This window comes from Staurois parvus, unplaced genomic scaffold (genome assembly GCF_062004578.1).
Source record: "Staurois parvus isolate SC_StPar_1 unplaced genomic scaffold, SC_StPar_1.0 ptg000235l, whole genome shotgun sequence".
NCBI classification, from domain to species: domain Eukaryota; kingdom Metazoa; phylum Chordata; class Amphibia; order Anura; family Ranidae; genus Staurois; species Staurois parvus.
Genome location: NW_028318031.1, coordinates 1306296 through 1331720, shown reverse-complemented (window position 1 = coordinate 1331720; position 25425 = coordinate 1306296). Strand labels below are relative to the sequence as shown.

General features: G+C 46.6%; 2 long non-coding RNA genes across 2 annotated transcripts; one reads left to right on the top strand and one right to left on the bottom strand.

Annotated features, from left to right (window-relative positions):
* Positions 1 to 1473: 1473 nt before the first annotated feature.
* On the bottom strand, positions 1474 to 14171 carry LOC149460071 (uncharacterized). The gene is made up of 2 exons (XR_016313142.1): positions 14078 to 14171; positions 1474 to 1760 (listed from the first exon to the last, which is right to left on the bottom strand). It is a non-coding gene; the product is annotated as an uncharacterized LOC149460071 (long non-coding RNA).
* LOC149460070 (uncharacterized) lies at positions 14160 to 25166 on the top strand. The gene is made up of 5 exons (XR_016313141.1): positions 14160 to 14275; positions 17620 to 17652; positions 17983 to 18128; positions 24148 to 24216; positions 24325 to 25166. It is a non-coding gene; the product is annotated as an uncharacterized LOC149460070 (long non-coding RNA).
* Positions 25167 to 25425: the final 259 nt, after the last annotated feature.

Genomic DNA, 25425 nt, shown 5'->3' with positions numbered 1-25425 from the left:
AGCGCTAAATGCAAAACATAATACAAAGTGTCAAAGTGCTAAAATCATAAATAAAATCAATGATGAATATATATATCAATATTCAACTCAAAATAAAGTAACCAGTGACGTGTAACAAAGTGACATTGTAACAACAATAAAGTGACTTTGTGGCAACATACAACCTTGTCACTATATAGTGACCAATGGTGCTTAATAAAGTGCTAGTATAATTATTGCAATGTCCAAAGGAGTGATGTACGGAATATCCAATGATGATCTTTAATTGCTGGTGATCTATAACATCTATCCAATATTATGGTGATGTGTCCGGTAATGGATTGTGCACTCACCAGATGCGCAATCAAATAGCGCATGTAGAGATAACACTCTCAGTAGATTAACTGAAGACCCATCTAAAGGTAAGTATGATCTGGTCAGGAGTTCCCTCACTGCTTCCTCTGCTGTCAGCAATGGCTCTGCCGTTCTCCTAATGCAGCTCTGTGGGTTGTAAAAGCTCACGGAGAGCCCAAAAAAAGGAGGCCAATAGCGTGATACTGCTTAAATGATGTATATTTATTCCAAATATTGCAGATACATAGAGAACAAAAACCACTGACCATGTGTGGAAATCCAAGATGGCCGCCGGGACCCACGTGGTGCTGGCGGCGTGACGTCAAAACGTTGTAGCTTCTCCCTGGCACGTTTCGTGCTATTGCACATAATCATAGGGGGTGTGCCTACAAGGTCCGACGTCTTACAGCTCATATTTATAGTGAAAACGGCGCATGCGGATTTCGCACACGCCATTTTGTTGAAGACCAAAATCTCTGTCCCATGCGCCATTTTGTTGTGGAACAAGTATCCATCGGTGCATGCACCGGTGCCATTTTCACGGAGAATAACAAAGTCAGTGCCATATAGATCACCAGGGAGAAAATATGTATAATAATCACCCGAAATGGGTTACATTCCACATCTCAACTTAAATAGATTACCCATGGGAAATAACCACAGCACGTGTGCGCTGGATCCCAGGTACCTATATAAGTAAGGCTGAATATAAAAAGTGCCTTACATATAAATATAAATCAATCAGTAAATCTTGCATCAAAGTGGATGCATACAAATTTATATAGAGTCAAATAATAATCTATAAAACCGGTGAAAATACTGTCATAGACATTTAAACATTAATGGTGAATATCAAAATGGTCAATATCAATATATATAAAAAAGCAAACACATAAATAATGAATAATAAATGGTCAGATGGATAAAAGTATATACATATATACCACAAAAATAGAGCAGAGAGAAGCCACCTGAAGTGACACAGATAATTTGTGTCCTAGTACTATCTCCGACTCACTTATCATAGAAGTGTAGATTTATAAACCGGAAAATGCATAACAGAAAATATGGTAGTGTGACAAGAGCAACACCACCCAAAAGGAAAGTGGTTACGTAGAAATCCACGCGGAGTAATATAAGTTTAGTAATTACAAAGAGTACTTTATTTGATCACATAGATCATAGGGAGGTTAAGCATAAGCACGGTGAACATATCAAACAAATAAAATCATTTAAAAGCACTTGGCGTCCTCATTTCTGGGTGATTTTGTCACATAGGGAACCATATAGGGCAATGGGGTATTCTCTAGTTATGTGATCCTAGATTTCCATATAATTCAGTCTTGTATTTAGATTAGCCATGTATTTTTCAGATGTATTCTTGGTATAAGCCAGGGTATGTAGAATAGCTTCCTGGTAACTGGAAACTGGAACAAAAAAACATGGTGATAAAAAAGCTTAAATAGTACATAGATCACACCATAGCTGCCCCGTACAGAGATAAACTAGTACTTTAATCACCTTCTCAGTAACTTGGCTGTCATACCAGCATGATGGATGTAGAGACTTCCTAGGTAACCACCCCAGGTGAAACAAAGTCCACAGTAACAAGTGATTCTAGAACAGTGGTTCTTAACCTTTTTGGAGGTACTGAACCCCACCAGTTTCATATGCGCATTCACCGAACCCTTCTTAATTGGAAAAATAAAATATGATTTTTAAAACTCAAAACATAGGTATATATTTATACATAGGTGCACAAAATGAACAAAACCATTAAGAACAAAGAACAAATATAGAGTCTACAAACTAATATATGGTATACAGTATATATTTCAAAACTGATATATATATATATAAATTAGAACTAGACATTCCCAATTATTTAAGATATAAGTGTGAAAAGGTTTGACAATTGAAAATATACATATAGTAATTCATCCCCCATAGTAATTCATCCCCCCTATAGTAATTCATCCCCCATAGTAATTCATCCCCCATATAGTAATTCATCCCCCATAGTAATTCATCCCCCATATAATAATTCATCCCCTATAGTAATTCATCCCCCATAGTACAGTTGCAAGAAAAAGTATGTGAACCCCTTGGGATTACGTGGAGTTTTGCATGAATTGGGCATAAAATGTGCTCTGAACGTCATCTAAGTCACAACAATAGAAAACCACAGTCTGCTGAACATAATACTACACAAACATTAGATGTTGCCATGGTTTAATTGCACATAACATGTAAATATTCACAGTGCAGGGAGGAAAAAGTACGTGAACCTTTGGACTTAATAACTGGTTGACCCTCCTTTGGCAGCAATAACCTCAACCAAACGTTTCCTGTAGTTGCAGATCAGACCTGCACAACGATCTGGAGTAATTTTGGACCACTCCTCTTCATAAAACTGTTTCAGTGTCGCAATATTCTTGGGATGTCTGGTGTGAATCACTCTCTTAAGGTCATGCCACAGCATTTCAATCGGGTTGAGGTCAGGACTCTGACTGAGCCACTCCAGAAGGCGTATTCTGTGCTGTTGCAGCCATTGTTTTGTTGAATTACTTGTATGCTTTGGGTCATTGTCCTGTTGCATCACCCATCCTCTGCGGAGCTTCAGTTGGCGGACAGATGGTCGTACATTTTCCTGCAAAATGTCTTGATAAACTCTGGAATTCATTTTCCCATCAATGACAACAATCCGTCCAGGCCCTGAGGCAGCAAAGCAGCCCCAAACCATGATGCTCCCTCCGCCATGTTTTACAGTGGGGATGAGGTTTTGATGTTGGTGTGCTGTGCCTTTTTTTCTCCACACATAGTGTTGTGTGTTCTTCCCAAACAACTCAATCTTGGTTTCATCTGTCTACAGTATATTTTGCCAGTAGTGCTGTGGAACATCCAGGTGCTCTTTTGCAAACTTCAAACTTGCTGCAATATTCTTTTTGGACAGCAATGGCTTCCTCCGTGGTGTCCTCCCATGTACTCCATTCTTGTTTAATGTTTTCCTTATTGTAGATGTGTCAACAAAAATGTTAGCTTGGGCCAGAGATTTCTGTAGGTCTTTAGCTGACAATCTGGGATTCTTCTTTACCTTATGCAGCATTCTGCACTGTGCTCTTGCAGTCATTTTTACAGGACGACCACGCCTAGGGAGAGTAGCAACAGTGCTAAACTTTCTCCATTTGTAGACAGTCTGTCTTACCGTGGACACATGAACATCAAGGCTTTTGTAACCCTTTCCAGCTTCATGCAAGTCAACAATTCTTGAACGTAGGTCTTCTGAGAGCTCTTTTCTGCGAGTCATGCTTCACATCAGACAGTGCTTCTTGAAACCAGTAAACCCAAAACAGGTGTGTGTTTTTTAAGGGCAGGACAGCTGTCAGCAACACATCCAATATCATCACACTGATTGGAGTCAAGGTTGGCTCATTCCTGGCTCCAATTAGCTCTGGGAGAAGTCATTAAGCTAGGGCTTCACATACTTTTTCCTCCCTGCACTGTGAATGTTTACATGTTATGTGCAATTAAACCATGGCAACATCTAATGTTTGTGTAGTATTATATTCAGCAGACTGTGTTCTTCAATTGTTGTGACTTGAATGACGTTCAGAGCACATTTTATGCCCAATTCATGCAAAACTCCACGTAATCCCAAGGGGTTCACATACTTTTTCTTGCAACTGTAATTCATCCCCCATATAGTAATTCATCCCCCATAGTAATTCATCCCCCATAGTAATTCACCCCCCATAGTAATTCATCCCCCATATAGTAATTCATCCCCCATAGTAATTCATCCCCCATATAGTAATTCATCCCCCATAGTAATTCATCCCCCATATAGTAATTCATCCCCCATATAGTAATTCATCCCCCATAGTAACTCATCCCTCATAGTAATTCATCCCCCATATAGTAATTCATCCCCCATAGTAATTCATCCCCCATATAGTAATTCATCCCCCATATAGTAATTCATCCCCCATAGTAATTCATCCCCCATATAGTAATTCATCCCCCATATAGTAATTCATCCCCCATAGTAATTCATCCCCCATAGTAATTCATCCCCCATAGTAATTCATCCCCCATATAGTAATTCATCCCCCATATAGTAATTCATCCCCCATAGTAATACATCCCCCATATAGTAATTCATCCCCCATAGTAATTCATCCCCCATATAGTAATTCATCCCCCCATAGTAATACATCCCCCATATAGTAATTCATCCCCCATATAGTAATTAATCCCCCCTATAGTAATTCATCCCCCCTATAGTAATTCATCCCCCATATTAATTCATCCCTTATATAGTAGTAGTAAGTAAGTAGCAAGTAGTAAGCCAAGTCCCCCCTGTGTCAATTCACTTACCTTTGCTCCGCGCGTTCCTCTCGCCGTATTCCCGCACCGTTCCGGTCTTCAGGGCGGACTGTGAGAGGAGCCTAGCTCCTCTCACGTTCGTCACACTGCCCCGCCTACACACATCCTGACAGCCAATCACTGGCTATCAGGATGTGAGTGGCAGCGAGACTGGCCAATCATTGCATTTGAGCGCGCTGCCCTGGCTGTTTTTTTTTTTGGATCGCGCTGCAGAGTCCCTGCCGCCCGAGAGGAGGGAGGGGAGCGGGCGCCGGCACACAAGAGCCGCATTAAAGCGTGTAAAGAGCCGCATGTGGCTCGCGAGCCGCGGCTTGCCGACCACTGGGCTAAGCGATGTTGCGTGACCACCTGCAGCCAATGATGGACAAGCGGGGCATGTCATCACGAATCATATGAGTCGGGTGTGGGTCTTCACCTCCGCCGAACCCGCGAGACTGACTCACCGAACCCCTGGGGTTCGATCGAACCCAGGTTAAGAACCACTGTTCTAGAAATATATATAAAAATATATAGATCATAAGCATCAAGCAGAGTCCCTGAATAATAAAAAACAACAAAATAAAGGTATATATTACCATCAGTGAAGATCAAGAGGACACACGTCGACTTGAAATAGGATCAGGTCCTTACTGCTTGTTCAGTAGTGTATATACAGGTGGGAAGCCAGGTAGTCTCAATACATGAATTTCAAAAAGAGTATTATATATATAGCAGGCACTGTATACCTGAATCTATATACCCAATGAAGGGTTTCCAAAAATTGCTCAAACTGAGATAGTAAAGCGGTTCCTTAGGGATAAGTTGTCAGGGCTCCCAGGTATGACCAGAGGTGTGTGACTGATGCAGGGAAACGCAGACTTCAGATATGTGATAAACAATACAATTTATTAACACTAACAATACAAACATAAACGCAGTGCAATACTAAAACATAACACAGTGCAAACAAACCAAACCAACCACCCACAGATAACAGTATATACAAGCAAGCGTCGTCAGGCAGGCCGGGTCAATATCAATAGGGCAGGTAGGTACAGGGGGAGCAAGCAGAGAATGGTCGGGGTCACAGGCCAGGTTCAGCAGGTAGCAAGCAGCGTAGTACAGAGGGTCAAGCAGAGAGATGGTCAGGGTCACAAGCCAGGGATCAGGACAGGTAGCAGAGAATCAGACAGGAACAGAGAGCAGGAACAGGATACAGGGCCAAGAGAAACACAACACCAAGGCAGAGTCTGTGGGTCTGGCCATCCCTTAAATACCCCAGCATCATCAGTTCCAGGTGTTTAGCTGGCTGAAAGGTTGAGTCTCTGATTGCTGGGAGCACCCGCTGGCCAGCCCTGGTACTGCAGATCAAAAGGCAGGTGAGTCCCACCATTGCTGGCCAGTCCATTCCTAACAGTACCCCCCCCCCCCAAGGAGCGGCCTCAGGACGCTCCAAACAGTCCTAGCTGGGCAAAATGTTCCACCGCCCGGGTCTGGTAACTGGCGGGATATCAAAGACTGGCACACCGGGCTGGACTCCGGGCAGAGGCACACCGGGCTGGACTCCGGGCAGAGGCACACCGGGCTGGACTCCGGGCAGAGGCACACCGGGCTGGACTCCGGGCAGAGGCACACCGGGCTGGAATCCGGGCAGAGGCACACCGGGCTGGAATCCGGGCAGAGGCACACCGGGCTGGAATCCGGGCAGAGGCACATCGGGCAGAGGCACATCGGGCAGAGGCACATCGGGCAGGACTCCGGGCAGAGGCACATCGAGCAGAGGCACACCGGGCAGAGGCACACCGGGCAGAGGCACATCGGGCAGAGGCACATCGGGCAGGACTCCGGGCAGAGGCACACCGGGCAGAGGCACATCGGGCAGAGGCACATCGGGCAGGACTCCGGGCAGAGGCACATCGGGCAGGACTCCGGGCAGAGGCACATCGGGCAGGACTCCGGGCAGAGGCACATCGGTTTACCAGGCGAAACAGCAGGCAGCGGGCCACCGGGCGGAGCAGCAGGCACCGGGCCCCCGGGCGGAGCAGCAGGCACCGGGCCCCCGGGCGGAGCAGCAGGCACCGGGCCCCCGGGCGGAGCAGCAGGCACCGGGCCCCCGGGCGGAGCAGCAGGCACCGGGCCCCCGGGCGGAGCAGCAGGCACCGGGCCCCCGGGCGGAGCAGCAGGCGTCGGGCCCCCGGGCGGGGCGACTGGCGTCGGGCCCCCGGGCGGGGCGGCGGGCGCCGGGCCCCCGGGCGGGGCGGCGGGCGCCGGGCCCCCAGGAGGGGCGGCGGGCGCCGGGCCCCCAGGAGGGGCGGCGGGCGCCGGGCCCCCAGGAGGGGCGGCGGGCGCCGGGCCCCCAGGCGGGGCGACAGGCATCGGGCCCCCAGGCGGGGCGACAGGCATCGGGCCCCCAGGCGGGGCGACAGGCATCGGGGCGACAGGCATCGTGCCCCCAGGCGGGGCGACAGGCATCGTGCCCCCAGGCGGGGCGACAGGCATCGTGCCCCCAGGTGGGGCGACAGGCATCGTGCCCCCAGGCGGGGCGACAGGCATCGTGCCCCCAGGCGGGGCGACAGGCATCGGGGCGACAGGCGGGGCGACAGGCATCGTGCCCCCAGGCGGGGCGGCGGGCGCCGGACCCCCAGGCGGAGCGACAGGTCTCGGGCCCTCAGGCGGAGCGGCGGCGCCGGACCCCCCAGATGGAGCGACAGGTCTCGGGCCCTCAGGCGGAGCGGCGGGCGCCGGACCCCCAGGTGGAGCGACAGGTCTCGGGCCCTCAGGCGGAGCGGCGGGCGCCGGACCCCCAGGCGGAGCGACAGGTCTCGGGCCCTCAGGCGGAGCGGCGGGCGCCGGACCCCCAGGTGGAGCGACAGGTCTCGGGCCCTCAGGCGGAGCGGCGGGCGCCGGACCCCCAGGCGGAGCGACAGGTCTCGGGCCCTCAGGCGGAGCGGCGGGCGCCGGACCCCCAGGAGGAGCGACAGGTCTCGGGCCCTCAGGCGGAGCGGCGGGCGCCGGACCCCCAGGAGGAGCGACAGGTCTCGGGCCCTCAAGCGGAGCGGCGGGCGCCGGACCCCCAGGCGGAGCGACAGGTCTCGGACCCTCAGGCGGAGCGGCGGGCGCCGGACCCCCAGGCGGAGCGACAGGTCTCGGGCCCTCAGGCGGAGCGGCGGGCGCCGGACCCCCAGGCGGAGCGACAGGTCTCGGGCCCTCAGGCGGAGCGGCGGGCGCCGGACCCCCAGGAGGAGCGACAGGTCTCGGGCCCTCAAGCGGAGCGGCGGGCGCCGGACCCCCAGGCGGAGCGACAGGTCTCGGACCCTCAGGCGGAGCGGCGGGCGCCGGACCCCCAGATGGAGCGACAGGTCTCGGGCCCTCAGGCGGAGCGGCGGGCGCCGGACCCCCAGGAGGAGCGACAGGTCTCAGGCCCCCAGGCGGGGCGGCGGGCACCGAGTCACCAGGCACAACCGTGGGCTCCGAGTCAACTGGGATGACCGCTGGCATTGGGTCAGACATTGGATCGTCTGGCTGGACAGCGGGCATCGGGTCACCAGGCATCAGGTCATTTGGCTCGACAGCGGGCACCGCGTCATCTGGCAAGGCAGTGGGCTCCGAGTCAACTGGTATGACCGCGGGCACTGGGTCAGACATTGGATCGTCTGGCTGGACAGCGGGCACTGGGTCACCAGGCATCAGGTCATTTGGCTTGACAGCGGGCACCGCGTCATCTGGCAAGGCAGTGGGCTCCGAGTCAACAGGCACGACAGTGAGCACCGGGTCATCAGGTACCGGATTGTCTGGCTCGACAGCGGGCACCGCGTCATCTGGCAAGGCAGTGGGCTCCGAGTCAACTGGTATGACCGCGGGCCCTGGGTCAGACATTGGATCGTCTGGCTGGACAGCGGGCACTGGGTCACCAGGCATCAGGTCATTTGGCTTGACAGCGGGCACCGCGTCATCTGGCAAGGCAGTGGGCTCCGAGTCAACAGGCACGACAGTGAGCACCGGGTCATCAGGTACCGGATCATCTGGATCAACAGCGGGCATCGAGTCAACTGGCCTAATAGGATCGTCAGGCTGGATCAGTTCATCATGCTGGGTAGAGGCATCAGGCCAAGTAGAGGCTTCAGGCCGAGTAGAGGCTTCAGGCCGAGTAGAGGTTTTAGGCCGAGTAGAGGCATCAGGCCGAGTAGAGGCATCAGGCCGAGTAGAGGCTTCAGGCCGAGTAGAGGCATCAGGCCGAGTAGAGGCTTCAGGCCGAGTAGAGGCTTTAGGCCGAGTAGAGGCATCAGGCTGAAGAGAGGCATCAGGCTGCGTACAGGCATCAGGCTGAAGAGAGGCATCAGGCTGCGTACCGGCATCAGGCTGAAGAGAGGCTTCAGGCTGAACCACGGAAGGCAGGCTCACCGGTTTGGATACTGGCAGGATGGTATTGGTTGGAAAGAATTTTCGCTTTTTTCTGGTTTTAACTACTGGAGCACTGCAAGTAAACGCAGGTCTGCAAACGAATGGAGCAGCTGGAGACAGAGAAGAACTGGAGAATGGAACAGGAGAGGGAGCGGTTGCTACAGAGGGCTCTTTTACAGGGTTAAAGGCAGGATAGGTGCAGCGAGTGGGAACAGGGTACTGACATGCGGTAGATAGCAGGGCAGGAGGAGCTGTTGGGAATGCAGGAGTAGAGTTTTGAGGAAATAGATTAGAAGCAGGACTGGGTCTTTGTAAGCTGACTGAGGCTGGGTGCAACAAGTCTGTCCATGTCTGCAGTATGGGTTGAACAAAGCTGAGCTTACACAAAGCCTGTCTGGTCAATGACTGTACTGCGTTTATACAATCTCTTAGTGTCTGTGGTGAACATGTGGAATAACGCTCCAGAAAGTAACCCACATCATCCTCTAATAACCACACCAGGGACTCTACCTGGTCTGCACTAAATGGTGGCAAAAATTCATCCCTGCATTCGGGGGAACCAGATGAAACCAACTCAGCACAAACTTCTATCAAAGGCTGCACCTCAGAGAACTCTGTGCCCTGATCTACTAGAACATGAGCGAGCCGTATACATTCTAGCAGTTCATCCCGGGTATACTCCTTCAGAGTCTGATAAGCATACTCCCTGTCATCAAACACTAGCAGATATAAATATTCAACCTCATCCAGATCCATCCTTCCCATCAACAAGCCAAGATGGCTTCCCTGTGCAGCCACTTCTGGTCAGGATTGGCCTTGGTGTAATGTCAGGGCTCCCAGGTATGACCAGAGGTGTGTGACTGATGCAGGGAAACGCAGACTTCAGATATGTGATAAACAATACAATTTATTAACACTAACAATACAAACATAAACGCAGTGCAATACTAAAACATAACACAGTGCAAACAAACCAACCACCCACAGATAACAGTATATACAAGCAAGCGTCGTCAGGCAGGCCGGGTCAATATCAATAGGGCAGGTAGGTACAGGGGGAGCAAGCAGAGAATGGTCGGGGTCACAGGCCAGGTTCAGCAGGTAGCAAGCAGCGTAGTACAGAGGGTCAAGCAGAGAGATGGTCAGGGTCACAAGCCAGGGATCAGGACAGGTAGCAGAGAATCAGACAGGAACAGAGAGCAGGAACAGGATACAGGGCCAAGAGAAACACAACACCAAGGCAGAGTCTGTGGGTCTGGCCATCCCTTAAATACCCCAGCATCATCAGTTCCAGGTGTTTAGCTGGCTGAAAGGTTGAGTCTCTGATTGCTGGGAGCACCCGCTGGCCAGCCCTGGTACTGCAGATCAAAAGGCAGGTGAGTCCCACCATTGCTGGCCAGTCCATTCCTAACATAAGTCTTGAGGAGTGATATCTTTTCAACACAAGAGGGTGACATGGAGATTTCTCTGTATGCAATTAGTGTACTATATAAGGCAATGGAGTGAAGTCCCCTCCCAGTTCTGACGAAGTCCGCGGTGATTGGCGGACGAAACGCGTCAACGTAATGACGTCACTACGCTCGGCGTCTTCATAGGGTGCGGTGCCCACGAGGAAGGAAGGAGCGGCATTGCTCCAGCTCCATGCTAGGAAGGCACGAGGCTTTGAACAAACTACCATAAGGCTACTATTCCAGCAGTCCGCACATGGCAATCTTAAATAAGAGCATACCTTCCACCGGTGGCAAGTTACTTTTGCTTATTTGGGCTCAGTTAGCGGCAGTTGCTGTTTAGACTTATAGAGCTTATATGGAGTTTATAGGGAATGCTATATGTGCCTAGTACCCCTGTTTTTTCAGGGAATTTTTTGAAAATCCTCTTTAGAGGAATATATATACTCTATGTCACACATGTGCTGTACGCTGTGATATAGTTATATCCCTAAGGAACCGCTTTACTATCTCAGTTTGAGCAATTTTTGCTTTAGCATAATATCCTGTTTGCATATGGTCATTTGTTATCACCCCCCTCAAAAGTGGGTTACACCATATATGTAAACGTAGAGAAGGATATGCATATAAATGTGTAAACAAGTAAGAAATCCATACTCTGCATACTGTACATACAAGGGTTAAATGTGTCTACACCCAGAAACTAAATATATTGCAATTTACCATCCTTAAATGTGATGGCTGCATTATTTTTTTTTTTCCAGGCTCTTCTCCCTTAATTTTCACCTGGCGATATTTATAGTAGCGCACCTGCTGTCCCAGGGTGACACGCTCACTAATAGTACTGTATTAGAAGACAGCACCGTGGCTAAGTAGTTAGCACTTCCGCCTAGCATTAGGGTTGACAGTTCAAATCCCAACCACAACACCACCTGCCTGGAGCTCACATGTTCCCCGTCCCTGCGTGGGTTTCCTCCGGGTATTCCAGTTTCCTTCCACACTCCAAAGACATGCTGGTAGGTAAATTGGCCCTAGTATGTGTATGTATGAATGTGAGTTAGGGACTTTAGACTCCTTGAGGGCAGGGACTGATGTGAATGTACAATATATATGTAAAATGCTGTGTAAATTGATGGCGCTCTATAAGGAACTGTAATACATAAAAAAAATAGGACAGGACTATGGAAGGGCACCATCTCCTATTGTCTGTAAACACTGAGGGCATAGCTTCCAGCTGTCTCTGATTTGGAACCAAGTCCCTCTGTCCCTCATTCCTCCTTACTTGTCCTTCATTTTGGTCAGATCTCTATCGTATATAAAATGCACTGTTTATCTTTCAAAAAGTGTTTTCCAGTGCTAAACCTTTCACTCAATTTGCTATATTTATAAATTTCAAAAGCCAGTAAAAGGGAATAGTAGTTGTAAAAAAAAGTGTGGGTTTAACCATGGGCGGACTGACCATTTGGAAACTCGGACACTGCCCGAGGGCCCGGGGTCAGTAGGGGGCCCCATAAGATGCCCCTGGTACCTTTTTCATAGGCTTTTTTGAGTTTGGGCAAGGACACAGGGGCCCCATGATCCCCTATTGCCCGGGGTCCCCATGAGTTGTCAGTCCACCCCTGGGTTTAACCTCTTCTCGCCGGCCGCACGTAAATGTGCGGCCTTCCGGCATCTGGGCCTTGACGCCGAGCGGCCGCACATTTGGGTGCAATTAAGAAAAACATATGTGCTGAGAGTGTGCACCCTGCACGCTCCCAGCACACATGTCCGGTACTCACGGAAGGTTCCCGATCTCCTCTTTCGATCAGGACCTTTCCCAATCATGTGACCGCTGTGACGGCGAATCACAGCGGTCACATGACCTTAAAACCACACCCCGCCTCCCAGCTTCTGAAACCCTTAAAGGGCCGGGAGGCGCTGGTGCCAAGGGGTTAACTAAGCATTTTTTAAATGTAATTTTCCTTTAAGGGGGCGTGGCAGGGGTGTGTCCTATGCCAACATACTTTTGCTAATAGGTGTCCCTCATTCCCATCTCAAAACGTTGGGAGCTATGTGCAGGGCCAATGCTTCCACTAGGCAGCTGCCTAGGGCACACTGCCACCTGGGGGCAGCGCAGGCTGGCACTCTGTGTGGGACACCGCCACAGCATGAATGATCCTTCAGCTGAGGGGAGGGGTGGCAGAAGGGGAGGAGGAAAGGACAGAGGAAGATGCCGAGTGTCTGGGGTCAGTGTAGCAGCTGAGCTGCAGCTTCTTCCAATATTCCTCTCAGACTCAGTTACTTACTGCAAGCCAACTGGCGGCTGCCGATCACTATGGAGTTTCAGCCCTTCTCTTCCCATTCATCAGTGGAGGCAGAGCTGCGCCTGCAGAGGAAGGTATTGTTTGACTCTGATGTCTTGTGTCTGTGAGTGTGACCCAGCCGCCCAGACATCCAGCACATGTGCAATGTGTCAGTGAGTGATGACATCTTCATGATCTCACAGCCTGCTCTTCTAGGCCCTGCTGATCTGAGTCAGTGTTGGTGGTGTGTTGTGTCAGATTTGTCACTGTGTGGGATCCCTCAGTTCAAGGGGGGGGGGGGGGGTGTTGCCTGTTGTCACAGCATTTTACCTCCCCCTATTACCTGTGGAGTTCCAGCCTGGGATCTGTCGGAGCTATCTTATGGCACTTATTTTTGCAAATTGAAAGAAATGTAAGAGTTTCATGGTTTTTGTTGATTTAATATTTTCTACTGTTTTTAATATTTTATTTTTTTGTGGGGGGGGGGGGGGGGTGCAAGTAGCTGGGCTTGCCTAGGGTGCAAAATAGTCTAGCACCGGCCCTGGGTATGTGAGGGCTGTGGTTCCACACTTCTCAGAGATGGCTGGAAATAACAGAAGTCAGCACAGGAAGTGATCTGCTCACAAGGTTTCTGGTAGGATCAACAGATATTTTCATATACATACATCGAGCTGCAATAACAAAACACTTAATGGTGTATTTAGCAGAATGAAAGGCAGCGAATAAGACAAGTTCTTTGTTAGGGTTACATACACTTCAAAGCTGAACTCCAAGTACAAATTATTCCTCAATAGTGAAAGGAATATAAATCCACCATGTGCACATCAGAAGTTAACGCAAACCCAGATATTACCATATAACAGTAGCAGAAATCTCATCACTGTGCTGTACAAATCCTGAGCAGAAAGCAGAGCTGTGGGAGGGGCCTAGCAGCCTCCATCTACTATGGGTTTTCTGCCGAAACTACAGGAAGGGGTGGACACAAGACCAGTCACCCTGCACAAGGAGAGGAAGCAGCAGTGACTGGTCTGTTTTACAGGGAGAGGTAAAGCTTCACAGATTACTGCACATACGTGGGAAAAATCCACAAGGTACACCACATTCAAGGGAGAGTACATACTGATCATTTAGGCCATATTATGCGTATCCTGGAGTTTACAGCCTCATTTTACTGAATAATATATGTAAACCAGCAGCACTCCCTCCATACAGGTGAGTAATGAGCCTCACTGGCTTCGGTGAACACACCTCACACCACACACCTCCTCCTGAGGTACCGACCCAAGAACCTCCCTCTTCCAGGTCCCGGCACTCCCTGCCTCTTCTGCAATGCACGGCCCCGCCTCCCGGTGAAGTCACTTCCCTTCGTAGCCCCGCCCCACCTTGCGCTGTGCTGGATGACCATGTGGTGGATCGGAGGAAGCCATGATGCTCGGCGGCTATGAGGTGAGGGATCTGCACGGTGTACCCGGAGCAGTGGATATGATGGGGCGGGTTAGCCTTCTCTATAGCTGGGATTCCATGGTGTCATACATACATTGCCATTCCATTGATGAGGCACTAGTGAGGCTGCCTTAACCCCATGGGGTCTGCCTTGTAATGGGATTTAAAGAACTTGTCACCCTTGTCTTATGTAGGGATCTGTGTATTAGAGGAAAGGAGGAATCTAAAACAACCATGTAAACTAAATGAGACAGTCTTTTTTTAACCCTATCGTGCCGTAAAACAAATCATAAATTGGAGCTCCACCCAAAAGGGAAAGTTTGGCTTTAAAGACTGGTCCCCCGCTCCCCATTAAGGATTGGCATCTTTGGGGAGCAGCGGTTACCCAAAATTGACTTGTACCCACTTCCGCTGCGATCGCCTAGGAGAAAGTAGTTCTCCCTCCCCAAAGTCTTGTGGGACATGTGACAGGTCCTAGAAGATTACGGGGCCATTCCGGCAGTGCTTCTCGCACATGTACAGTGGGTACCCGGCTGTGAAGCCGCAAGCTGTCATAGCCAGGTGCCCACATTGAAGATGCCGGTGCCTGGAACACAGAGGATGGCTGGTGAAACAAGCTGTAGGGAGGACACCGCGGGATTGTGGGACAGGTAAGTGGCTGTTTTTTTTGTTTTTTAAAGTCAGCAGCTGCAGTTTTTGTAGCTGCTGACTTCTATTTTTCACAGTGCAACTTGTGTTCAGACATTGAACTCCTCAATGTCTGAACACAATTTAGCAACTTAACATGTTAGTCAAACTGTACATATCACCACAACTACTTTGTACATCCACGTGAATTATAGATAGTTTTTTTTTTTCAGGACAAACTGGGCTTTCATTTGGTGATAAATGGTAATGGATATCTCCTGATTTTTTTTTTTTTTATTACCAAAGAAAAAAAAATGTAGCTGTATATTTCTTGCTACTACCATAACCTACCAACAAAGAACAACCCAAAATAATTTCTCCTGTTCCTGACAATCGCAGTGATACCACATGTATGTATGTTGTTGTTTGTACCCGTGGTGCAGCCCAGAAACTGCACAATTTTTTCTTTTCCTTTTTTTTTTTTTGTTTTAAATCCTGCCACTCATAGTAATTTAAAAAAAGAAAAACCTGACCCTTGACACAAACACTAACCCTCGCACAGACCTAGATCAAACCTTGATCTAGGTATTTTTGTTTAATTTGATTTATTTTTTACACACACTTGTTTATTTTTTTTTCTCTCTGAAAGGACAGAGAGAGATACAAGGTATCTCTCTCCTCCATTCTGAGAGAGAAAACAAGAGGGCGGGTTTCACAGTGACCGCTGTTATAGCCAATCAGAGGCTCTCATAATGATCAGGTGGCCTGGAATCTGGAGTTCCAGTTCCCAATCGTTAGAACAGGACCCAGAGCTCTCAGTGACACCCCGGTCTTTGTGCTGGGAGCGTGCCGTGCGGTATGCTACACGCAGAAAGACAGGTACGCAAATTAGCGACCCCATGGAAAAAAGCCCAGTTCTGTTAGGCCGCTAATTTGCGTGTGGTCAGCATCAAGGGGTTAAAAAAATGTTCTCCTTTTGTCTAGAACTCCTGATTCACACTAGTGCAGGCTGTGTGACCTGCGTTTGCTCGAGCGTGGTGGCCCATTCATTTAAATGAACTGCTGTGTCGCATGTCCAGAAAAAAAAAATGTGCATGCACCTTTTTAAAAACATGGCCACAGGGAAACCACATGGTCTTTTTGACCATGCAGTTCTTGCGATCACACTGTGGGCTGAGATGCACGGGGGTGCCATTCAGAATGAATGAATTGTGTCTAATAGTATAAAGTGCAATAAACTAAGTTGGCTGTAAACAACAAAGTGCAAATATGCCAGATAATGTGATGCTGCGCCTCCCTGAAAATGTGCTCTCCAACCAATATCCAAGTGTTAATTAGAAATGAACCAGGTGATATGTATTGTGTCCTAGGTATTATCACAATTAATTTTCCAATAAAAACAATTCCAAACCAGTTCCATAAGCTCTGAATATATACCATACCACATAAATCGTACAAAAGTTATGAATGAAATAACTCTAAACTGATGTAAGTATAAATATGAAATCATCCACAATCAAGGTGTGTATGAAGTTCTTTCATTGTATCTATTTCACCTCCTGTGTTCACTCCAGATCATGCAACGTGTTTACCACCACCGTTCAGTCCTGCACTCCCTCCTCTTATGAACCTGTGCAGTCGCAAGCACATATGGACTTGTGTAGGTCCATAAGAGGAGGTGAGCTCAGAATTGAACCGTGCTGGTAAACATGCATGATCTGTAGTGAGTACAGGGGGTGGAACACGGATATATTGAAAGAACTTGTACACACACCACAAAGATTGTGGACGATTTCATATTTATACTTATGTCTGTTTATAGTCATTTCATTCATAACTTATGCACGATTTATGTGGTATGGTATATATTCAGAGCTTATGATTGGAACTGGTTTGGTATTTTTATTGGAAAATTAATTGTGATAATACCTAGGACATACATATCATGGGGTTCATTTCTAATTAACACTTGGATATTGGTTTGAGAGCACATTTTCAGGGAGGCGCAGCATGACATTATCTGGCATATTTAAATGTTGATAGGTCTGTGGCAGCTGCAGGTATCCGCCCAGCCAGGAATTACCTGCGATGATTACTGTTGAAAGCGCTTTGTGTGCGTTCAGCAGCGACCGCCACAGGCAGTCATTGGCTGGACAAATAACTGTGGCTACCACAGACCTGTCATCAAAGTGTACAGGGCTCAGCATTGATCTGATGCTGCATCTCTCCCCCGCTGGCTGTACACAGACAACTAAGCCATCACAGATCACTCAGTTGTTGGGTCCACTGTGAGCACAGAGCAGTGGCGGTCAGTCACCACTCTGTGCTCTGTCCCTCCAGCGCTCACTGGACGGCCAGTGGTGGGAGTGGCTTGCTCAGCTTCTCATGTGTGTACCTGCTGACTCCTGTACTTGCTGCCTGGTGAGCACTGTCAACCAACCCTCATTTGCGATTCATCTTCTTACTAGTGCATGGTCGGCACCAAAGGATGGATCAAAACAGAACTGCACTTCGTCCCCTGTGGTGGGGGGAGTTAATAAACCTTTCTTAGTTTTATGATGCCTGTGTCAATGGTTTTGCCATCTGTGCCAGAGGGAGCCTAAACCTGCCTTTTGATGTTCAGGTTTGCAGTAATGTAAACCATAAATATGACAGGGGATGGATGAGGGTGATATGGCATGTTACTTGGTAATCAAATTTTTTTTTTTTTTTCCTTTCAGATTTCTGGGATGGCTTATCAATAGCTTCTGCTGGTAAGAAATGTTAAATTGAACTTTCTTTACATCTGCAGCTATGTACTTTCAGCACACTGTCTTCTTGTAGCCTCCATTATGTCACTGTATTGGGGGTTTTTGCATTGTGTGCTAGAAAAAGTCTCTCCAGACAGCCTGGCATGGCTTTAATGTGTCTGTTCAGGTTCGCAGAGAGAGAAACATATTATCAAGCAGGGAGTGTGTATGGGTAGCTTTCAAGGATATTTTGTAATCAAAGGTGTTCTCTTGATTTTTCAATTTATTTCTATTGTGTTGAGAGCGAACGTTGTACTAATGTTTCTGTTACTAAACTCTTGGAAATGAACACAGAAGCCACGCAGCGTGCACAACATTCAGGAAAAATGTGATCATTGGGATGGAGCTCCATTACCATGAGCTGCTAGCATGAAGCCTGAATCCTACAGAACTTGACACCTTATCAATTCAGCTTCAAGAGATGACTGGAACATCTCCAGGTAAGGTAGAAACCCCTTTTTCCCTTTTCTTGACTTTTGCTGTGATTTCTGCACACTGTCTTCTGAGCACCTCCTTTATTACCATGTTGGGGGTTGTTTAATGTGTGCAAGAGAGAGAGTCTCCCCAGACAGCTTGATGTAGCCTCAATGTGGTTCTTCAGGTTCGCAGAGAGAGAAACATTTCCAGTTACTGGCTTATTTATTATCAGACCTTTCTGGGTCAGATATCAGCACTAGCATTAGAAAGAGGTGGTAAGTTTGGTAGTGCAAATGATTTCTATGTATTTGGTCATTTTGATGCATGTAGGTTATTTTAATTTAACAGTGCATGTTCTGCATTCCCCTTTTATACATAAAAACTGAAATCTTAACCATATGGATTTGTTTTCTATCTATCCAAACCTGAACCCTAGTTATTCATTTTCCTGAATTTTTCAGATCAGTCTCCTGTATTTCCCTGCACAGCAGTACTTGGACTGGGAAAGGATGGGATAACACTCTTCAAGTTCTCATGCTTGGGGTGTGTTCTGATCAAGTAGAATGCAGTGTAGATTGAGAATCTGGCAGAGGTGTCTGGATCACAAAGCTGTGATACATATAGGGGTTTATCTACTCAAGGCAAATACAGTATACTGTGCACTGCAAGCGCACCCGCAAGTTCACTTCGAGTGCAGTTGCTCTACATCTGAGGGGAAGCTCTGCTGATTTATGTCATCCAATCATGTGCAAGCAAAAATGTTTTTATTTTCTTTGTATGTGATTGGGTGTTCTTGGCAAAGTGACGCTTTATCTCATTTACTAAGCTCTGGAGCAACTGCACTTGCAGTGCACAGTATATTTACCTTCAGTAAATAAACTACAACTTAGTAGAGCAGTATTTTGCCATTTAATATGAAAGGTTAACTTTTGTAGGCTCTGCTTGCTACACACATCTCCTATCCTTTATTTTCCCTAATCACCCTCCAGGAGAGCTACTTGAAAGATAATTGGTGTCACCAGCAGAAAACACAAGCGAGGAAGCCGTTAAAAAGCCCTTCCCTGTCATCCTCTTGTTTCCAACCATTCAGGATGACACACTGTTTGTCTTTTCCAGGCTTTGATAATTGTGGTGTTGAGCACCCCCTATCCTCAGTGTAGCCAGATCTTTGTAATAAATGGTGTCCTACCTACTTACCTGAGGGTGTACTTATCTACTTCTGCTGAATCTTGCCACCAGAAGCGGTGTTAGAAGTGACTGGCGGTCCTGCATAGTTGATGTCCCCTCTGACTGTGGAAGTGTATGGAAGGTTGGGAAATTGGTGCTGACAGTGCTTCTCCCTGGGTCCTCCTGGCTTGCAGGAGAGGGTGGCATGTTGGGAACACAAGTATAGCCTGGGAGAGGACCAGGATGGTGACAGGCCCATTTCCGATGCTGGGGAATTGCGCATTTCTGTCACATCAAGTGTGAATTTCAGGCTTGCAAGTTAAGAACGCAGGCATCCCCACTCCCGAAGGAAAGTCCTTGGGGACAAGGAACTGTGCAGGTGGAGTTCAGAGTAGAGGAGTTTGGATGTCTAACTAACACTGGTGGGCATCTTGAGCTTGAAGCATTATTGACCTCATAGGCAGACAACTCAGGTCTTCCACAAAGTCTGGGTCCTCCTTCCAGATTTGCCTTCTGAGATAACCTTATGCTTTAGTATCCTTATTAGTGTCTTAAGGTTACTTATAACTTTTATATACCTTGTCATTTTTGTGTGGGCAAGTCTGTTAGAGTAAGAAAAAAAGTGTGGTAATTGCAAAGCCAAACTCTCATAGTAAACTTTTATCTCATAATGCTTTATAGCATGTTCAGAGTCATCTGTTTGCATGAAAGATTTTATGATGCCTGTGCAAGAGGAAATGGTTTCTTCTTCCAGTCCTGCAGGTCTCTGATCTCATTTAAATCTGTCCCTGAGCAGATTGAGAGGCTTACTAGAACATAAGATTAGAACCTTACATATTCACCAATCCTTCAAGTTGGTTCCTCTTTATAGGGATCAAAAGGAATGACAAGTCCATATTTAAGGAAGTAGCAACTGAAATGCACATTAACACAGCAGAAGCTACATCCCAGGTAGTGAAGGGAAATTTCCTTCTAATTTTCTAAGAGATGGAGGAACAATGTCCTGGCTGAGGTGAAAGGCTGAAAGCGCCTTAGAAAGGAGGCTCTAGGCATAATACTACTTTGTCCTTGAGTGAGCCAAATGGGTTCTTTGCAGGACAAAGCTGCTAGCCTAGACACCAGGCAGAGGTGATGGCCAAAAGAAACATAACCTTGTAAGTGGGAATGGAAAGAAGAATATCATTATTGGGTATAAAAGTTTTTCTTTGAAGTTAAAACAAACTAAATTTAAATCCCATGGTTTTGCAGTTTGTTATAACAAAAGGGGCCACATAAAATGCCCTCTGCAAAAGTCTTGAACAATAAATGGAAGGATAACAATCATTGGAATAAGATTGCAAGAGCTGACATTTGCCTCACTTGTAGTACTCAAGGCCAAATGCTAATTCAGACCCGATTCAAAAGTTAGGACTCCTCTCATGGAGCATTTCCTGGGAGGAAATTTCCTTTCTTAGTACCAAGTGAAGTAAGCCTTCCATATGTGATGTTAGACCTTAAGGGAGGTAGACTTGCTATCTTTTAATAGCATGGGGAGTTACTAAATTGGAGAGACCCCTGTCTCATAAGCTCTTCACTTCAACAAAGGTAACACCTGTGAAACAGTGTGGAAAAGCATTTCTTGAAATAGGGAGGGTTCATCTGGAAGAGCCCATGAGATGTCTGCCAGATGTTTGATAAGGTCAGTGTACCACATCCACCTGGGCCCGTTTGGAGCTTTGAGAATTATCAGAATTCCCATTCACCCTGATCCTGTATAGCGGACAGGAAGGGGTTTAATTAGAAGAAAGGCAAAGATCATGCTTTACTAACCTCATACCAGAGCATCTACTGCTTCCACCAAAGTACCTCTGCATCTGAAGACAAACCTGTCCAGTTTGCTAAACCTGGAAGACAGGAGGTCCACATATTGCAGCTGTAACATGGGTCCTGAAACACTTAAACATGTAGGGACCATTTCCCCAGGTCAGACGCTTCCAGCTCAGGTTGTCAGATGTTTACACCTGTAATGTTAACAGCAGATAAGGCTGGAGTGAAGAATTCTTCCCAGACTAGAATCATCCTTTCTTGCCTTGATAATATTTCTTGTACCTACCTAGTATTAGACATATGCCACTACTGTGGCATTGACCCTTGAAGAATTACTTTCCAGTCAGGAAGTCCAGTGTTGCAGAGACAGCCAAATCAATCAGAGGTCCTGAATGTTGATTGATGAGATTTCTCTGTCGACCAACTACTCTGCACTAACAAGGTGTCTAGGAATCCTCCCTAGTCTTTCAGGTTGGCTTCCATTGTGATGTTCGTCCAAAAGAGTGGAAGGATTTGCTAACTCCAAACCAGGATTCCTGAACCTTTAGGCCAGAGAAAACTTGGTCTGTGGAGTCAAACACGTCAGTTTGTCTTGATACTGAACGAATTTTACCCACAACAGAATATTGTGTTGCAGACCTCAGAGGCCACCATCAGGCTTAGATCTGTAATGCAGAAACTGCTCCTGAACTGTAGAGTCAGTCTGGGAGTGTCAGTAGTTTGTCTTGGGGATGAAAAACGTTTTGGGTTGGGCAGTGTTAAGGATGAAATCCAAACTCCTCTACTCCCAAGTGATGTGTTGGTTACAGAGCTGACTTCTAAAGGTTCTGGATCCAGCCAAATCTTATTTTGCCTTTTGAACTATCAGCATTAGTGTGTGCAAGGAGGTGGCAGAAGAGCAGTGTATACAGTGAGGGAGCAGTGTATACAGACAGGCTCCCTCACTTGCTGCAGCAAAATGTCATTGCTGGTGTTGAAATGCAATTGCCAGCTTTTTTTCTGCACTTTTATAGCTCTGAGAGGGAGCTGTCATTCGCCTAGCTGCTAAAGTAAACAAAGGGGCGGGTTCTCCTTTATTTACTTTAGTGGTGGGGCCAATGACAGCTCCTTGGAGCTATAAAGTGAAGAAAAAAAGCTGGCAATTGCATTTAAAAACCGGTAATGACATTTAGTGGCAGCAAGTGAGGGAGCCTGTCTGTATACACTACTCCTTCTCCTGCCACCTACTTTTTTTTTTTTTTATTGCTGTCCCGCAGACTACCATGTCAGTCAAAGAATTCTCTGCATATTTATAGAGAGGAGACTGTGTATTAAGTAAAATCTCAGACCGTACACCCATCATGATGCAGCTGACATCAGGCACTCCCTCCTGCAGTTAATCACAGAGCCAAAGCCCTTTCACCCAGACTTTAATGGGCTGCAGTATTGAATGAGACGTTGCATAAGTTCTCTAACCCTTTCTACAACCTTACCATCTGTGCTTGTTTCGCAATTTTCTCTCAGGGACATTTGCAGGATAATCACCGATTTAACTAAGTCGCCAGATTTCCCTGTGCATTTGTCTGGAGATGAACAAAACATGCACTGTCGGTGAGACTTGAGGGCAAGTTTAAGAATTGTAGGCATACTTCATCTAGCAACCTATTAGAGAAATATATCTCTGAATATGGGTTAGCAGTGTCTGTGGGCAGTAGTAACAGGTAATCATTTTTAACAATGACAAATAAAAGCAGCGCAAAAAAAAATGTGAAACACATCACGAAGTGGGAATATGATACAAAATATAACACTTCAAATAATATATACACAAATATTTATATCATTTGACAAATCCAACTGAAAAATGAAAATTGTGATGAAGTACAAAGTCCTTATTGATCCACCGAGATCACCACGTGAACAACATAACAATAACTGAATAAATTGCACTCAGATATCACCACGTGCTCTAGAGGAAAACCTCCCCCAATTCAGTGGCACTCACCATATTTTGTGGCCCATCCAAACCTGACAGGCAATAGCGCTTGTGGTGAGTGTCGACGTAGTACAGATCATTAATCAACAAGCCCTTCATCAATTAGAGACTGATATGATGGCGGGACATCCTCCAAACTATTACACTCCGTAATCAGGGAAAGATGTGAAAGGAAACTTATAGTGTGAATCCATTAAAAACCATTTATTGAATAGAGAATATTGCACTCACATAAAATAAATGAAAGTATGCCAAAACATCCACAATAACCGTAAAGGGTATCTGCATATCACATGGAGCGAGCCTCTCGCTCAATCCTCCTCGCTGCTCACGAGCAATAAGTCACTTCTGGCGGGGGATGTTAGGTGAATGTCTCATTCCAGAGTACATCATGTGGCCCGACTCTGACACGTGTTTCGTCACCTGACTTTATCAAATTAACCCTTTGATAATGTTTAACTCTCTATGTAGTAGAGGAAAAAAAACAATTTCAACATTTTATATTTATTAATATTAAATACACTGGCCTAGAAAGGTTTTCCAAAAGCTAGGAGTCTGCTTCAAAGACTTAGGAGCCATCCACAATGTGACTTTGCAGATTTATAAAAAATAATTGTCAGGTCAATCAGATTTTATTAAGGCCTTGTGCATGTGGACATATACAGTATATATGCATAAAATATGCCTAGCAGAAAAATCTGCATTTTCCTGCAGCTGGAGAGCCTGTGACAGAAGTGAATGGCTGTATGCCGCTGTGCTCGGGTGAACGGCAATGCTTTATCGCAATCGCTTTAGTGACATGTTCGGGAAAATACGCTATAGGCCCAAGCGCAGGTTCTCCATAACGTCTGTCATCTGTTTTTTTGTAAACGGCTAAGAAGGAACTCTTAGGCATATGAAGAAGCACTAACACGAAAACCATACAGTATTGAATATTTCATATACAGTGCAGTGATGTTGGATTTATTAAAAATTAATAATTATACAACCTGTCCATAATAGCTTAGCTCTCTTTTAATTTAAAAACTAGCATGCAATCAAGACCATCAAGAATAAAAATAGCTTGGCCAGTAACACTGTTTTTTTTTTCTCAGCTTGTGCAGCTGGAGTGAACATTTGAAGAACGATCCAAGTCCTGAATAACTCCGCAAAAAACATCTGAAGTGAGTACTTATCTGTAAAAAAAAAAAAAAGAGAGAGAAACTTATTTAACATGTTCACTTCTCTGCAATGTTTTCAGATGCTGTAATCTATATGCTCCTCTCCCCCAGGATGCCAGTATGTATGGTCAGAGGATGTTCAACTACATCCAGGAACAAGACTGATGATTTGATACTTCATGTATTTCCAACAGAAAAAGAACTTGTAAAGCAGTGGCTTCAGCAAATGAAGCAAGACTTTGGGGACTTGGAACGCCTGGCAGAAAGAATTGTCAATGGCCCTCGAGGAACTTTTAGAGTGTGTTCCCTTCACTTCATTCGTGATTCTTATGAACTGAGAGGGTCACAGACCTATTTGAAAAAGGATGCCCTTCCAACTGTATTTCCAGAATGTACATCTCAACCGCCAACAAAACGTCGGTGATTTTTAACTGTAGGTCAGACATCCTCAAGTGCTCCAATAACAATTGAATTAGGTACAGCACATGCCATACTTTCAACTTCTGATGTACAAGATCTGGGCAATAAATGACCAGGACATATCTTAAAATTGGCCTGCTGTGTCATCTAAAATACAGAGTATTACAAGACAGATTTCTAGCACATTGATACAACTGGTGTTAACAACTTTAAAAAATGTTTGACATTGTAAGACTCTAGCCCAGTTTTTTTTTTTTTTTTATTGTGGTGAAAAAACCTCTGCTTGAGAAGTTATGTAAGTTTGACAGTTCTTTCCAGCACTAGTTAGTCTACTAAATTGACAAACAGGTTTTAGATCAAACTAAATCATACGGTGTAATCTTGTCAGTTTTTCTTGTCTTGGAAAAAAGTAATGCAAGTGATTAGGAAACGTGTCTGGCTGAATATTTTATAAGTGTGTGTGTGTCAGTGCTATCAGTCCCTCTGTGTTTAATACAAATGTGATGCAAACAAAATAAACCTTATGCACTCAATTCTTATGTGGCATGCATAAATATCATAAAACACCATGTGATATTTATCAAACTCCATATACCGTATTTTTCGCCGTATAAGACGCACTTTTTCTTCCCCAAAACTGGGGGGGAAATGTCAGCGCGTCTTATGGAGCGAATATGGAGCGGCCAGTCCGGTATTTCCACCGTGGCCGTGTCAGAATACCGGGCCGGACGCTCAGCTCTGCAGCGGGACCTTACCTGTTCCTCTATCCAGCGGCGTGCTGTCTTCTGTAGT